This window comes from Haliaeetus albicilla, chromosome Z, assembly GCF_947461875.1.
Source record: "Haliaeetus albicilla chromosome Z, bHalAlb1.1, whole genome shotgun sequence".
NCBI lineage: Eukaryota > Metazoa > Chordata > Aves > Accipitriformes > Accipitridae > Haliaeetus > Haliaeetus albicilla.
This window is the reverse complement of record NC_091516.1, coordinates 67,640,029-67,653,941: the sequence shown is the minus strand read 5'-3', so window position 1 is coordinate 67,653,941 and position 13,913 is coordinate 67,640,029. Positions and strand designations below refer to the sequence as shown.

General features: G+C 50.1%; 1 long non-coding RNA gene across 2 annotated transcripts in view; it reads left to right on the top strand.

Annotated features, from left to right (window-relative positions):
• Positions 1–4,745: 4,745 nt before the first annotated feature.
• Positions 4,746–13,913, top strand: part of LOC138683935 (uncharacterized) — a 130,260-nt gene continuing 121,092 nt past the window's right edge. The window contains exon 1 of one of the 2 annotated variants that reach the window (XR_011323423.1): positions 4,746–4,840. This is a non-coding gene — a long non-coding RNA (uncharacterized lncRNA). Of the gene's footprint in view, positions 4,841–9,349; positions 9,394–13,913 lie in introns of those variants that run through there. The other variant, XR_011323424.1, reaches the window with a different exon arrangement.

Sequence of the window (13,913 nt, the reverse complement as noted above, 5' to 3'; positions counted from 1 at the left end):
GTGTGGTACGTACTCAGGAATAAATGTCCACAGCTCCCTCAGTCTGCTTCTCTGCCAGACCTCCTCATAGTTCCCATCACTGCTGGAAACCCCAGCAAATGCCAAGGACAGGCTGGATCCGGCTGTCAGACCCTGCTATCCAGTCCCTCAAACCACACGCAGTTGTATTGTTAACGACACTGAATTTCACTAGTGAAAGAAGACCACTGCCCCTTTGCCAAGACCAAAACCATTCATCGCAGAAATTAAAGATTATTCAGGGATGCCAAAATAGCTCTGTTTTTCATGCTAGATTCATTTTAAAATATTGAGGTCAATCTGTAAGGACAATGCATGTAGCAGGAGATGTCTATGAGTGTGAAAAAATGCCTATCACAGATATGGTCTTTTTTTCTTTTACTAAATAAATTACAAAATAACCCATTTAATTCAGCACTGTCTTCCAGTACTGCTGCCTATTACCATAGTGCATTAATTTCTTCCTAGGAAAAAAATGCTAATAATAACAACACAGTTCTTATTTGACTATCTGATTCTTTTCCCTCCATGAGCAAAAACTGCAAGTAGAGTTTCATGGTTTAGTTGCTGTTGCTTACTTAATTGCATTCTTTTCCTTGAGTTTTAAAGGCTGAGTTGTTTCTAAGGGCAGTGAGGGAGGCAAGCAGTTACTTTTAGGAAATTGAAAGGATTATCAATTTGTTGTTAAAAATGTTTTTAAAGAAGAAATCTGTGTTTTCTAAGAGTAGGTGCTTGTTTCGGTTACTTTCTTCTGGAAGTTTGATAGGTATTATTTTACCTGGTGCAGCCAAAAAAAGTAGTATTTACAGGAATACTCAGCTGATGGTCAGTCCAGAGAGTGACTAATTGCTGGTTTCTTGCCTACCAAATATTTGTAAATCTGAACTGTATCAAGTATCAGGAAGTAGAAAAGACAACGTAGTTGTAATTTTGTTTAAAATACTTCCTTCTTCCAGTGAAGCTAATTTCATCAAGAAAAGTGTTCTTCTCTTCACAGATGAAATAAGGTGTTACGAGTCAGTTGGTCCGATAGACTCTCAGTTTCCCGTTGGGAATCATGCTCAGATATAAACTGCTGTTTTCATCCACTTTGTAAAATCACAAAATACATTACCTGAATTTTGGAATGTGTGCTTAATAAATTTTTAAATCTCCTAAATGTTTGTGAAGTGAATGTGTTTGCTTAAAAATCATTATGGTTACAGTCTGGTTTGTGTTGTGGATTGTACTTCAAGGACTAAAGATCCTCTCTTGCTTTTGGGGAATTTAGTGGAAGTCATGTAATTGCTCATGCCCCAAGTCAAGAAGCCTTACTGCATGAAGAGCAGCAGTGATCTTACAAGATCACCTCTGGGTCAGAACGTGAAGCTCTCAGGATGCCAATATGCCATAAGGAAGAGTTGTAGCATGATATCTGTATGGGGCAGCAAAGCTGAATAAGTTCTGGCTCTACATTTTAATCCTAAAATAAAAAAAAAACATAATCTCAGTATTGCTCAACATTTCTTAAAGATAAATAGTCCAAAATGTAAAAGTTTAAAGAAATCAATGGAAAGAAAAGGAATCATAAACTTAACTTTGACATTTTATGTTTGTACCCCTGTAACATATTAATTTATTTGATGAGTGATTTAATACCTAACAAAAACAACAGTAGTGGTGGTGTTATGTGTCACAGTGACTCAGGCTGAGAAAGTGAGTGTCTACCTTGCAGCCTAACAGTTTTAATTTTATTCTAAATATATGGAAAACCTGGGGATCCTCAAAAATGCATCTAAGAATAGAGGGGAGGGAAAGTAACTCCAAGCCTTAATATAGCCTTTTGGCATCTAGCATCTAACATTTACCCCTGCTGCTCTGGACATGGCAGGAAAAAAACACTGAATGTTACGTCCATCTGTTTTGATCTTACTCTTTCAAAAGCATGTAACAGAGAATGGACTTTGAATTCTGTTTCATTAATTGTCTGGTTTCTGTTTGGCAAAATTATATGGTAGGCACTTCGATACAGTTCAGGAGAAGCAGCTGAACATGTAACCATTGCTTTTAACAACCATTAAACATGAGCTCACAGAGGAAGACTATTGTACCCATACCTGTGGACGAAGAAAAGTTTGGCCTGGGCAATAATCTTGATTACAACAATCCCTAGGCAAATGAAAGATGATTTAGTTTTCAGGTATCTAGAGCTTTATTTTCATTGCACTTGAGTTTTGAATGTCGGTTGATAAATACCAGAGGAAACATTTTTCACGTTTATAGGTTTGTCTGAAAATTCAGACAAAACAAAAAAACCCAATATTTTAGGAAGAAAAACTAGTTATTTCACATGGTTTGGGATAAGTAATCACGAGCAAAGGAGGAGAAGGGCTGTGTGGGAAGCAGGGCCTGGCAGCAGCAATGAGACCCCAATTCTTCATCACAGTTGCAATGAAAACAGCTTTGAAAGGGTGAGCTGGCATCTGAAATAGCTGTTTTCTGCTGATGTCCCAAACTTGGTGGTTTACTCTCAGTAGCAGCAAAACTCTGTCACAGAGAAGGGGCTCAGTAAAAACTAATCTCCATGAATAAACATGCATTTCCCTTCAAGAATTAGTTTTCCTCCTACTTTCTGATGAAGCACCAACCGATGACAAAAGGGGTGGCTGAGGGGAATTTACTCCTCGAGTTGTGGTTCCCAAAGGACAAGGAGCACAGATTGCACCGAGACAGCTCCCACACACGGAGACCTGAATCTGCAAGCTCTCACCTCTTTCTGTGGGAAGGATTGGGCCTGGTGGAGGGGGCGGGGGGGGTCGAGTGGCAAATTTTTTTATCGTGAGCCACCCTGGTATTGTTTTCCCAAATCTAGTTCTGCTTTCCCTGCAATGGGAGAAGAATCCAGGGGGTGGGGGGCTTATAAATTATGGTTACAATAAAGCCTGGAATAAATTGTCCCTTTTGGGTTTTAGTAATTAACTTTACAGAGCTGCCCGGTTCAGGGAGTCAGCTTTCCTCCCGGGTCCCCGCTGGTTTTAAATGTCACTACGCAGTGTTGAGAGCTCCACTCGATTCTTCAAACCCCACTTTCCCCCCCCCCCCAAAGTTTCAAGAAATTGTGTGCTATCGCTGCATCTCAGCGGTGGGTATCCCCACGGACAGCAGCAGAACTCCCACAAGGGAGCACGGGCAGGATAGGGGGGGACTGGAGAGCATCTGCCCTGGCTGATGGAACCGCTGCTTGCGCCCAACGGAGGGAAGGGAAAGGGGAAAGGAAAGGGGAAAGGAAAGGGGAAAGGAAAGGGGAAAGGAAAGGGGAAAGGAAAGGGGAAAGGAAAGGGGAAGGAAAGGAGAGGAGAGGAGAGGAGAGGGAGAGGAGAGGAGAGGAGAGGAGAGGAGGAGGAGAGGAGAGGAGAGGAGAGGAGAGGAGAGGAGAGGAGAGGAGAGGAGAGGAGAGGAGAGGAGAGGAGAGGAGAGGAGAGAGAGGAGAGGAGAGGAGAGGAGAGGAAAGGAAAGGAAAGGAAAGGAAAGGAAAGGAAAGGAAAGGAAAGGAAAGGAAAGGAAAGGAAAGGAAAGGAAAGGAAAGGAAAGGAAAGGAAAGGAAAGGAAAGGAAAGGAAAGGAAAGGAAAGGAAAGGAAAGGAAAGGAAAGGAAAGGAAAGGAAAGGAAAGGAAAGGAAAGGAAAGGAAAGGAAAGGAAAGGAAAGGAAAGGAAAGGAAAGGAAAGGAAAGGAAAAAAAGATTTTTTAAAAAAAAACAACCCACACGACTGGTTTTTTCTCCACTGCAGGTAATTGTTCACATTAATTTCATGTCTTTTTCGGCCGCGTCCCTGCCTCCGCACCCCCGCTTGGTGCGACCCCCCCTCCTCGGCCTCACTTAACTGCATTTCCCTAAAATTTCTGCCTTCTTTCGTCACCCCTCGCACCTCCTCTCGCCCCACCCCCACCCCCGCGCCCCGCGTCGTTTCCAATTTTCCGCCCTTTATCCCTATTTTTCGCTTTGGCCCCCGGCAGCTCCAGAGGGACCCTCCCCAGCCTGCACCCGCGGGAGGGTGTGCGCCGCCCCGCCACATTTCCCGGTGGTTTTCCAAAGTTCCGGGCAACTCTTAGAAAGCAGAAAGTCTCCTTTATTTCTAGGCTTATTCTGACTTTTCTTTTTTGTTTTTTTTTTTAATAATTTTTCCCAGCGGGGCACAGACATGGCCGAGAGGAAGGCTGCGTTTGTTCTCTCCCGCCTTTACCTGCGCCTCTTCTGCGTGCCTTTTTCTAATCCTTATTAACTAATTTTTCCTTATTATTAATTTTTCCTTATCGTTATTAATTTTCCTTATTATTAATTTCCTTATCATTATTAATTTTTCCTTATCATTATTAATTTTTCCTGCCTTTTCTGCTGTTTCCCCCTTTCTCCCTTCCCGGCTCCTGCATCGGGGGGGGGGGGGCGGGTGCGAAACCCCCGAGGAAGCCTGAAAGGGAATTGGGGGGGGGGGCTCTGGCTGCGACTCCGCGCAGCTTCCGCGGGTGCGGAGCTGGGGGGGGGGGGGGGCGGCGCAACGCGGTGCCGCCAGGGGGCAGCAGCGCCTCGCGATCCGCCGCATCCCCCCCCCGCCTTTTCCCCGCCGTGCCCCCCCCACCCCCCCGCCCCTCCCGCCGCCGGTACCAGCCCGTGATGTACCGACCGGTGGTGGGCAGCGGCTCCCACCCACCGGGGCCCGAGCCCCAGGAGGGGAGTGGGGGGGACGAGGAGGAAGAGGAGGAGGAGGAGGAGGAGGGGGGGGTGTCCCTCCCTGTCCGTCTGTCCGTCCGTCCGTGCCGGGGAGAGGGGTCCGCTCCGCTCCGCAGGTTGGTTTCTTTGTCCTTTTCTTTTAATGGTCGTGCTAATGGTGGTGCTATTAATAATAAGATTGATAATCGTGATAAGTACAACGTCGTACGCTGTTATCACTGTTGTTATCGGTACGTGTTTAAGATACGTGTCCCTTCGGGGGGTGGGGGGAGGAGGCGCGTGCAGGGGGTCGCGGGCACCGACCCGCTCCGGGCGGCTTGAAAACCGGCCAAAAACAGTTCTGTCGGGATGAAAAACCGGTATTAACCCGGCCGGGTGCGGCGGGGGGGGGGGGGCAGGGAGAGAGTAGGGGGAGAGAAAAGTGGGTTTTGTTGTTGTAGTTGTTTTCCTGAACGCTGGCGGTTTTACTCCGGTGAAGTTCGCTGGATTTGTCGGGGTGGGAGGCGGGGAGTGGGTCTGGCGGGGGTCCCCCGCGGTGCCCGTCGGGGGTGGGAGGGGGGGGGGTCCATCATTCTGCGTAGGTGTTCGCTCTGGAAAGAGAAGAGAAAGCAAAAGAGACTTTTTCTCTGCTCTGGAAGGAGTCTACCTGCGTCCCGCTCTCCTTCCCATCCCGTTTTTGGGGGCAACCTGCGTATGAGGAAAAAGTGGGTTTTTTCTCTAGGAGCAACGTGCTGCTGGTGCCTGGGGAGAAGCTGTCCCTGCAGGACACGGGGGGGTCGGGGGGGCTTCCTCACCTGGCAGGAACTTCGACTGGGAAAGCTTCCTCAACGCCTCCTTGCCTTTTGTGTCTCAGGCGTTCCCCTCTTATAATACCTTCATAATTAATATATAGCCGCAGAGCTGTGCTGTATGGCACGTTACGGGATGTCTGCAGGTCTACAGGGACACGAAATCCCTGCGGGGGGGGGGGGGGGGTGACACCGAAGTGGGGGCTGCAGGCTTGCTCCTACACATCGTTGATGCCCACTTCCAGGTGGGTCCCCCCCCCCGCAGGTCCACCTTTACTGCGCCTGTGGGTTTAACCAGCCTTTAAGATAATTTCCTCCCCCCCCCCCCGCCCTCCGGTGTTCAGCAAGTCTAGTTGTCCATCGGGGGGGCGGGGGGGGAGCGGGAAAACGGTAGACACTTTTGAAAATTTCGCCTGTCGTTTCTACGCCGCTTGGGGAAAATGATCGCTTTTAAGCAAGTCTGGAAAGCACACCCCCACCCCCAAAAAAGGCGGCGGGGGGGGGGCGGGGGGGTGGTAATTGACCAATTCCTATAACTCTTCATCGTTTTCCTCTGGTGAGAATAACGATCTCGGCTGAAAGAGGACACTGGAGCTCAGGGCAGGAGAGTTGGATGCTCCTCACATCCCCGGCTGGTACCTTTTTATCAGGGAAACCCCCATCTCGTTTTTGAGGCATCCTGCGTGGGTCCGTGAGCGCCCCGGACCCCCGGGTTTTGGGGTGTAGCTCCAGAGGGGTGCACGAAGCAGACCCGAATTGCATCTCTGTGTGAGCAAGAGCAATTCAAGGACCCTTCTTGCTGTGGCGGAACCCAGCAGCATCTTGTATTTGATTGCAGTGGGAGTGGGATCTTACCCGGTTTTGCAGAGTTCAAGGCGTGTTCAGAAGTTCTCGGTTTACTACTTAAGCACGTTTTTATAATAACACTCCACTCAGACTTTAAAAAAAAAAAAAAAATCGACTTCCGAAGAACTCACCAAACTTTCTACCCTCGTTTTTGAGACCGTACTCAGTTCTTTCCCAGGAAAAATGTCCACTCGCCTTAATGGAAGTTTTGCTTTGCTTTGAGTACCAGCTGCAGGACGGGAGTCTACCTTAAGTTAAGCAAACAACAAAAAAATAATACATTTTACACTTACGATGTACTGGAAGCGATTTCGTCTAGCGAAGAGACGGACGAAGTGTGTCCTGTTTTAATCCGAATTCTCTTCAGAGGGTGCCATGGACCTACCGAGCACCCTGATTCCGGATCCCACGCTCCCTGTGCCCGGACAGAGGGTTTTTCGAGTGGCCTACTTTTTGTTCTGAAATGCAGGTGTGCTATTCGCGAGGAAAGTTTTGGGGAGAGAAGATCATTGGAGGAAAGACAGAAAATAGAATTAAAGCGTTTCACTTCTCCAGAATAATTAAGCACGATTTTAAATGTTTTATCCCCATTTGTACGGCGTTAACATCTGAGCAAGATTTTTTCTTCTGACAATCATGTTCCGCACAACCGCACTACAGGAACTATCTAATAAATTTGGGAATAAACAATTTTAACTTCAGCAGACCCCCCAGCCCCCCTTAAATTCCTTTGAAAAAGCTGAATACCGTGCCGTTACCTGCCTCATATGTAAGTTTAACAAGAGATGAGCTTGAGAACTACATTTTAAAACAAACAGCCACTTACTCTTGTAACTTGAACAACTGGGCCAAATTCTGCCCCTTTAAAATCAATTGCACCGATTTCAATGGCTTTAGAACAAATTTGGTGAGGATTCCATGCTTAATAATCCCCCTTTTTCCCCCGCTTGAATTCTTAGAGCTCGACAGCAACTGATGCCTAACATCACTGGAGCTGACCTGCCCAGAAAGAGCTTAGCTGATTTTTGAAGCCTAAAAAAATTCTCATGTATCACTATTAAAAAAAAAAACAAAAAACAAAAAACAAAAAAACCCCAACACTACTCTGGCGCTGTCAGTATATCTAGTAACTACTCTGAAGAAGAATAAACCTGAGTGTGAGCGCGCTCAGAAAGATGCAGACACCAGAGAATGAATGGTCCGTACGAGAAAGTGAGTACATGTAATCAATAGCGGTGGTAATAGACAGGGTAAGGAAAAAAAAAATGCAAATTCAGGAGGTTGCTTTTTCATTTTTACGTGCTTCGGGTAGTGGCAAGAATATGCAGATGGTTGTGCTAATGTCAACCCTTCTGATTTAAAAGGAAGTCAGTTCTAATATGTTTCAGTTTCTGTTTTGAAAATAAGTAAATTAAAAGGAAAACATTTCCGTGCTTATTAGAATGAACAACATTATTCGATGGTTTTTATTTTGGTAATTTAAATAGTCGTAATTCTAAATCGAGTCTGGCTTAGCTGTTTGTATTTACTGTATTAATACTTTTACACAACACCAAAATCGATACGAAAGTAAGGACAAAATCTGAACACGATATAGGACGCTTACAATATTTTTTTTCTTGTTTACGCTAAAGCATCGAAGATTTATTTTCATTTTAGTGCCGTCTGTTTTAAAATACAATGTAATTCTTTCCTATTAATTTTATTTCGATGTCATTAATACAATCTGTCATTACGTTATTTGTTTATTGGGATATAGTAAGGTATAAACACCCCAAAATGCGTTGACAAATATTCGTGTTTGCTATTTTTTCACTCTGTGCAAACACGAAACTTGCATAACCCTACCGAAACCACAGCTTTGCTGATGCACCGCGCTCCGCTCCCATTAGCTCTACGGCAAATCATATTTTGCCGTCATTTGCATTACAGAGGGGAGCAGGCTGAGAATGATGCAATCTCTGGCGTGCTAAATCGTGGTGGATGTAGCACTCACAAACGTGGGGGTCTGATGCCGGGCACGGTGGTGCTGCATCGTCCCCGGAGGGTATTAACGCCAACAAGTTTTCGATGAACCTTTGGGGAAAAAAAGCAAAAACCAAACAAACAAAACAAACAAACAAAAAAAAAACCAAACCCAAATTTCAGCCAAGGAATCGGAGGGGCGATCGGTATATCTGCAGTAGTGAAAGTTTCGAGGGGGGTCCAGGGCGAGCCCCCCGCCGACGCCAGCCCCTCGGAGGAAGGTGGGCTGCCAGCGTGTGTGTGTGTCCCCCCCCGCCCTGTAACGAGGGAAGGAGCTGCAGCTCGTCAAGCCTCCTCTGTCATTAACGGCGAGGGCCTGCCGGTAATTGCACTTCCCCGGGAGCCGGCGGTGTTGCAGCAGTGATGCACGACCAGCCTTTGCCGGGGTCCATCGCCCCCCCCCCCCCAAACCATTCCCCCCCACCTTCCCGGCGAGACCCTTTCCCTCTGTCCCAGCCCGCCCCGGCTGCCGGCCTCCCTTTCTAATTAGCTGTTAGTTATCAGTGGCAATAATAATATCAACACCCAGAAGGAGAGGAGGGGATGCCACAGGGACCGGGGGCGGGGGGCAATGCCCCGCCCCAGCCTGAGTCCCGCCGGCAGCCCCCACTGGCGGCGTGGGGCCCGAAACCACTTCTCCTTCTTTTGACCCCAAACCCGAGTCCCCCTGGGGGTCCCATGGGCTGAGACTCGACTTCTCGCTCCGCCGGGCGGGGATCCCGAAAGTGGGGCCGCCCCTCAAGACGTGCCCCCCCCCCCCGCCCCGGGCTATCTTGGGGGGGGGGGGAAGCTGAATGAGTGGGAAACGCAGGGGCGAAGGGGGGGGGGGCCGCGTCGCAGCCCAGTGGGGGGCAGCACCCGTGGCCGCCCCCCCCCCAGCCTCCAGCCCCCCCCCCCCAAGCCCTCCCTCCCTCCCTCCGTCGCCCCGTCCCTTCTCCCCGCCCGGCCGCTCCGGGCGAGCGGGGGCTGGAGAAGCCGCTACCGGGCTGCGGGAGAGCGGGGGGAGAGCGGTGAGTACGGGGGCGAGGGTGCCCCCCCGGGGGGAATGAATGGGGGGAGGCTGAGTACGTACGTACTCAAGACCCGGTTCGGGATGGGGGGGGGGGGGGCGAGACGGGGCTCACCCGCCCCCCACACCCTTTGCCCTGTCCCCTCGCCGACCTCCACTGTCGGTCTCCTGAAAATACGGGGGGGGGGGGGGGAAGTTGAGGTCCGGGCCGAGTGGGATTGGGGGTCGGGGGGGCGTCAGCAGCCCCAGAGGGCGTCGGGGCGAATTGGGGAGGCGTCCCTGCCGGGCGGGGGGATTCCTCTGCCGTCCTCTTTTCTCCTTAACACCCTCTCGCTTCCCGCCCCCCCCCCCAAAAAAAAATTTCTTACCGTCAGTGACAAATCTTATTTACGCGAACAGAAGCTATTGGATTACAAACCTGATCACCTGATGGGGGCTCACCGATGAGCTCATTAAAGACGCGCACGCAAAGGGGTCCGTGGGGCACCGTACCGGCGTGGGGGGTGGGTAGGGAAGGGGGACAGGCTGGGCGGGTGGTCGTGTGTGTGTGTTGAGTCCCCCCCGGCCGTGTCCCGCAGCGTGAGCCAGCGGGATGGTGGGTTTGCATCTCCCGAGGCAGTCCTTCATCCTTATCTCCGTTTCTTGATTGCCTCAACGTTACTGAAAAGCTGGGGGAGAAAACAGGGGCGGGGGGGGGCTCTCAGGGGAAGGGGCTCTGCGTGATATGCCCGACAGGCACTGCCCCTCGATCGAATACCCGGCGATGGGGATGCGCTGGGGGAGCTCTGAAACTTTTTGTCAATAGGGATGCGGATCAAAACGGCAAGGTTTTAATGAGGGTCCCGGCCCGGGGGGGGCGGGGGGGGAAATGCTCCGGCAGCGTGGGAACCGGCCCCAACAGCGGCGTCCGTCTGTCCGTCCGTCCGCAGGGCATGGTGGGGAGGGGGGAATAATTTACACTCGGGTTTAAGGACCTGGGGGATGCAGACAAGTTTTGTTGGTTTGCGGTGGGGGCTGTCGGGGAGGTGTGAGGCTCCGCGCCGGTACCCGCAGCACGGCAGCTAAAACGCGGGAGGGGCAGCCACACCACGCGTGTTTTTGCAACCGCATATACCAGCCACGTCACCCTTTAATACAAATATTTGATGTTCGTGAGCCCACAGCCTTTCCTCACTGTAAAAGCCCAGCTCGTTGTTTTTTGGTTGTTTTGGGGTTTTTTTGGTTGGGTTTTTTTGTTTGGTTTTTTGTTTTTTTGTTTTTTTTTTTTCTTTCGGAGAAGAAATAAACTCCTGCAGGTGCAGTAAAAAAGGTCCTCCGAAAGAGCCGGGTTATTCTTTTCTCCGCCCGCAGTCTGTTGAGATACGAGACGACCACAATTCCTAGAAGGAGATCTGGGAAATCATTTATCGAAGCACACCTGCTTGGCGGAAGCTGGGCTAATGAACTACCAAAATAACTACAACAACAACAACAAAAGTGGCGGTTAATCCAATCAAACGTACCCTCCAACTTCTCGGGAGTGCGTCTTCCTCCTGACAACCTGCCGCGATTAGAGCTCCTCACTGCCATTCCTGCTCGTAAAAACTGCCTCTCAGTAACATCAAACCTTTCGTTTTCTTTACTTTTATTAAAAAAGAGGAAGGGAGAATGGGGGGAAAGGTAAAGCTCCGTACGATCAGCTCGCAAGTGCTTCCCAGAAAAAAACTCTTTCCATGCAGCACCGGTACAAATTAAATAAAGAATGAGGCCATTCTGCAGGGACGAATATTGAAATATGTTCCCTGCGATATTGCAGGGCCCCCCGCCCCTCGCTGTTCGCAAGCCCAGCTTTTCTTCAAACAAGCACCCACAGAACGAGACCATAGTTTGACCCCGGTAATTAACATGCGAAGAGCGGGGGGAAAGAATATCCCCCCTCCGTGCGTGGAAGGTGCGGGGTCGGGGGGTGCAGGAGGGTCGGGGAGGAGGGACCCGGGGGTGTTGCCCGCCCCCCGGGGGATGCTCTGCCAGCAGACAGCCGGTCAGCGTTACTCCCGCTAGGTCTAGTTTATTTTATTATTTTATTTTATTTTATTTTATTTTATTTTTATTTTATTTTATTTTGTTTTGTTTTGTTTTATTTTGTTTGGTTTTGTTTGGTTTTGTTTTGGTGGAGCAGAGCCCAGGTGCGGCAGCGAAGGGGTAGGATTTAGGGAGAGGGGCCCCGCTCCCGTCGGGGGGAGCCGTGTGATAGCGAGAACCGTATCCGACGCGGGGTCCTGCCTGCTCCTGCCTGCTCCTGCCCGCGGGCGGGTATCGGCAGGTGTCGCTGTCCCCCCGCTGCCGGGACCGGGGGGGGGGGAGAGCCGGGGAGGGGAGCAACTGGGGATGGGAAAGGCCCCGCAGAGGAGCGGAGGGTCCCGTCTCCCCCCAAGCTCCCCATCTCCGCATCCTGTTCGCCTTTATCCCCTGCCCCCCACCCCGCGCATAAGTAGGGTCCGTCCCACCAAGGGGATGCTTGGAGGAGGAAGAATAAACCCCGTGCCTCCAGACCGAAATTTAAAAAAAAAAAAAAAAAAAAAAAGAAAAAGAAAAAAAAAAACAAAAAACAGGTTAACTTCTCTCTGTGAGGCCGTAATTGTGGAAAAGAGCGAAATAACCGTGCATTACAAACCTCACATTTACTGACGGGTTATTTTATGCCCAGGTATAAACTGATCACGAAAATAAATGAGCAAAACAGCCATCGCGAAAATGGGGCTCCTTCCCCTTCTTGCCAGTGCTGAAAGCCAAAAAAACCCACGCCGTGCGTGGGAACCCAGCTGCTTTGGTCACTGGTGCTGAAGTTGGCGTCCTGCATCCTCACCAAAACGCCTCTGACAAAGAGTGTGCTGTACGTCACTCCCGGGAAATCTCACCATTTAGCGATTATTTGAAGTCTGGATGCAAGTGTTGCCGTTCTCACCCCCTCTTCTCCCGCCGCTCCTCTTGGTTTCTACCTTTCTACCTCTGATCAGGGCAGATGTTCTTAACCACAGACAAGGGGTATGGCTTTGGGGTTTTCTTTATTATTTCCAAAGGAGGTGTACCGTCAGACCGTCAGGGTGTATCCGCACTGGAAGCTTTTGTGTAAAGAATTCAGATTATGATTTTTTTTTTTTTGTGCACGTGTAGGCAGAAAACTCCAAATTCTGCTTTTTTCCTTACTGAAAAAAAATATATATTTTTCTCATGCCAGATTTCGGTTACTTCATCTAATATTATGTGTTTGCCATCCTACATTTTTTCGTTTCGGTATTTAAGTCTTGCGGGAGGGAAAAAAAACAAACAAACACACAAACAAACAAACAAAAAACAAAAAAAAACCCCCAGGCATTCCTTTATACCTGCATCTCCTCACTTCTAAAATAATATGTAAATAATGACAAAACTTATATGTTCACGTGTAGAGGGATACGCAGTTCCTCTTATTTTGAAAAGGCAGCAGATAAGGCAGAAGAGATGAGGGAGAAAATCGAAGTGTAAAATGCTGAATACTCTGTTTAGAGGAGTCTAGGTATTAAAAGCGGGGGGGTGGGGAGGAAGACGACGAGGGTAGGGAAAAAAATGAGAAGACGAAGAATTGGATCTATTTCATCCATTTATTTATTTCCAACCCGGCGCCCTGTCTCGTCTCCGTGGCCACCCCAAATCTGAGCGTTATGCGTGCTTTTATGTATTCCTTTATTTATTTACCTATCCTTGGCCGAAATCCGTGAAATCGCCAACTTCGGTGGTATTTTGAACACCTCGGGGCAGCGGTGCAGATGAGCAGCGGAATATACGCGCCCGTATTTTTAACTGTAAAAGGGCCGATATTAGGTAACGCGTTTCCGAGCCGGGGGGGCGGGGGGGTGGGGGTAGGGGTAGGGCGGCATTTATTGTTCCTATTCCACCCGTGGAGTTCGCATTCAAGTGGCAAGGGACGGAGGGGGGGCAGCTGTCCCCTCGCTGCCGCCCCCCCTCCGTCCGCACCCCCCCCCAAGGTGGGGGGGCTCATTCAAACGCCGCCACCATATGGTAAAGCGGGGCGGCGGGGGGGGGGGGGGGATGCTGCGGCAGGGACCCCCCAGCATCCCAGCCGGGGGAGGGGGCTGTGGGGGCGGGGGGGGGGGTGTCGGCTGTGCCCCCCGTCCCGTCGGGGCCGCGGCGAGGTGCGAGGTAAGAAAGCGGGGAGGGAGGGGGGGGGCGTGGGGAGGATGCGCTGCGGGGACGGACAGACGGACGGACAGGCGTCTGTGTGTATGTGTTTCCCCCCCCCCCCGCCCTCACACCTCCGCCTGCCTCTCTGCATATGCTAATGGGGGTCCGCCGGGGCGCGAGAGCTGCACGCGCGCTAATTAAAAGCCGGGGAGGGAGGTTGGGTTTGTGTCCGCGGGCCGGGAGTCCCCGGCACCCGCTATTGGTAAAAACGTGTAGAAACGGTAATTTCCTAATGAATTGTTGCTATAGGGGGTAAGGTAAGAGATGACCTAACGGATGACGGTGTCGGTTTCCGTTTTG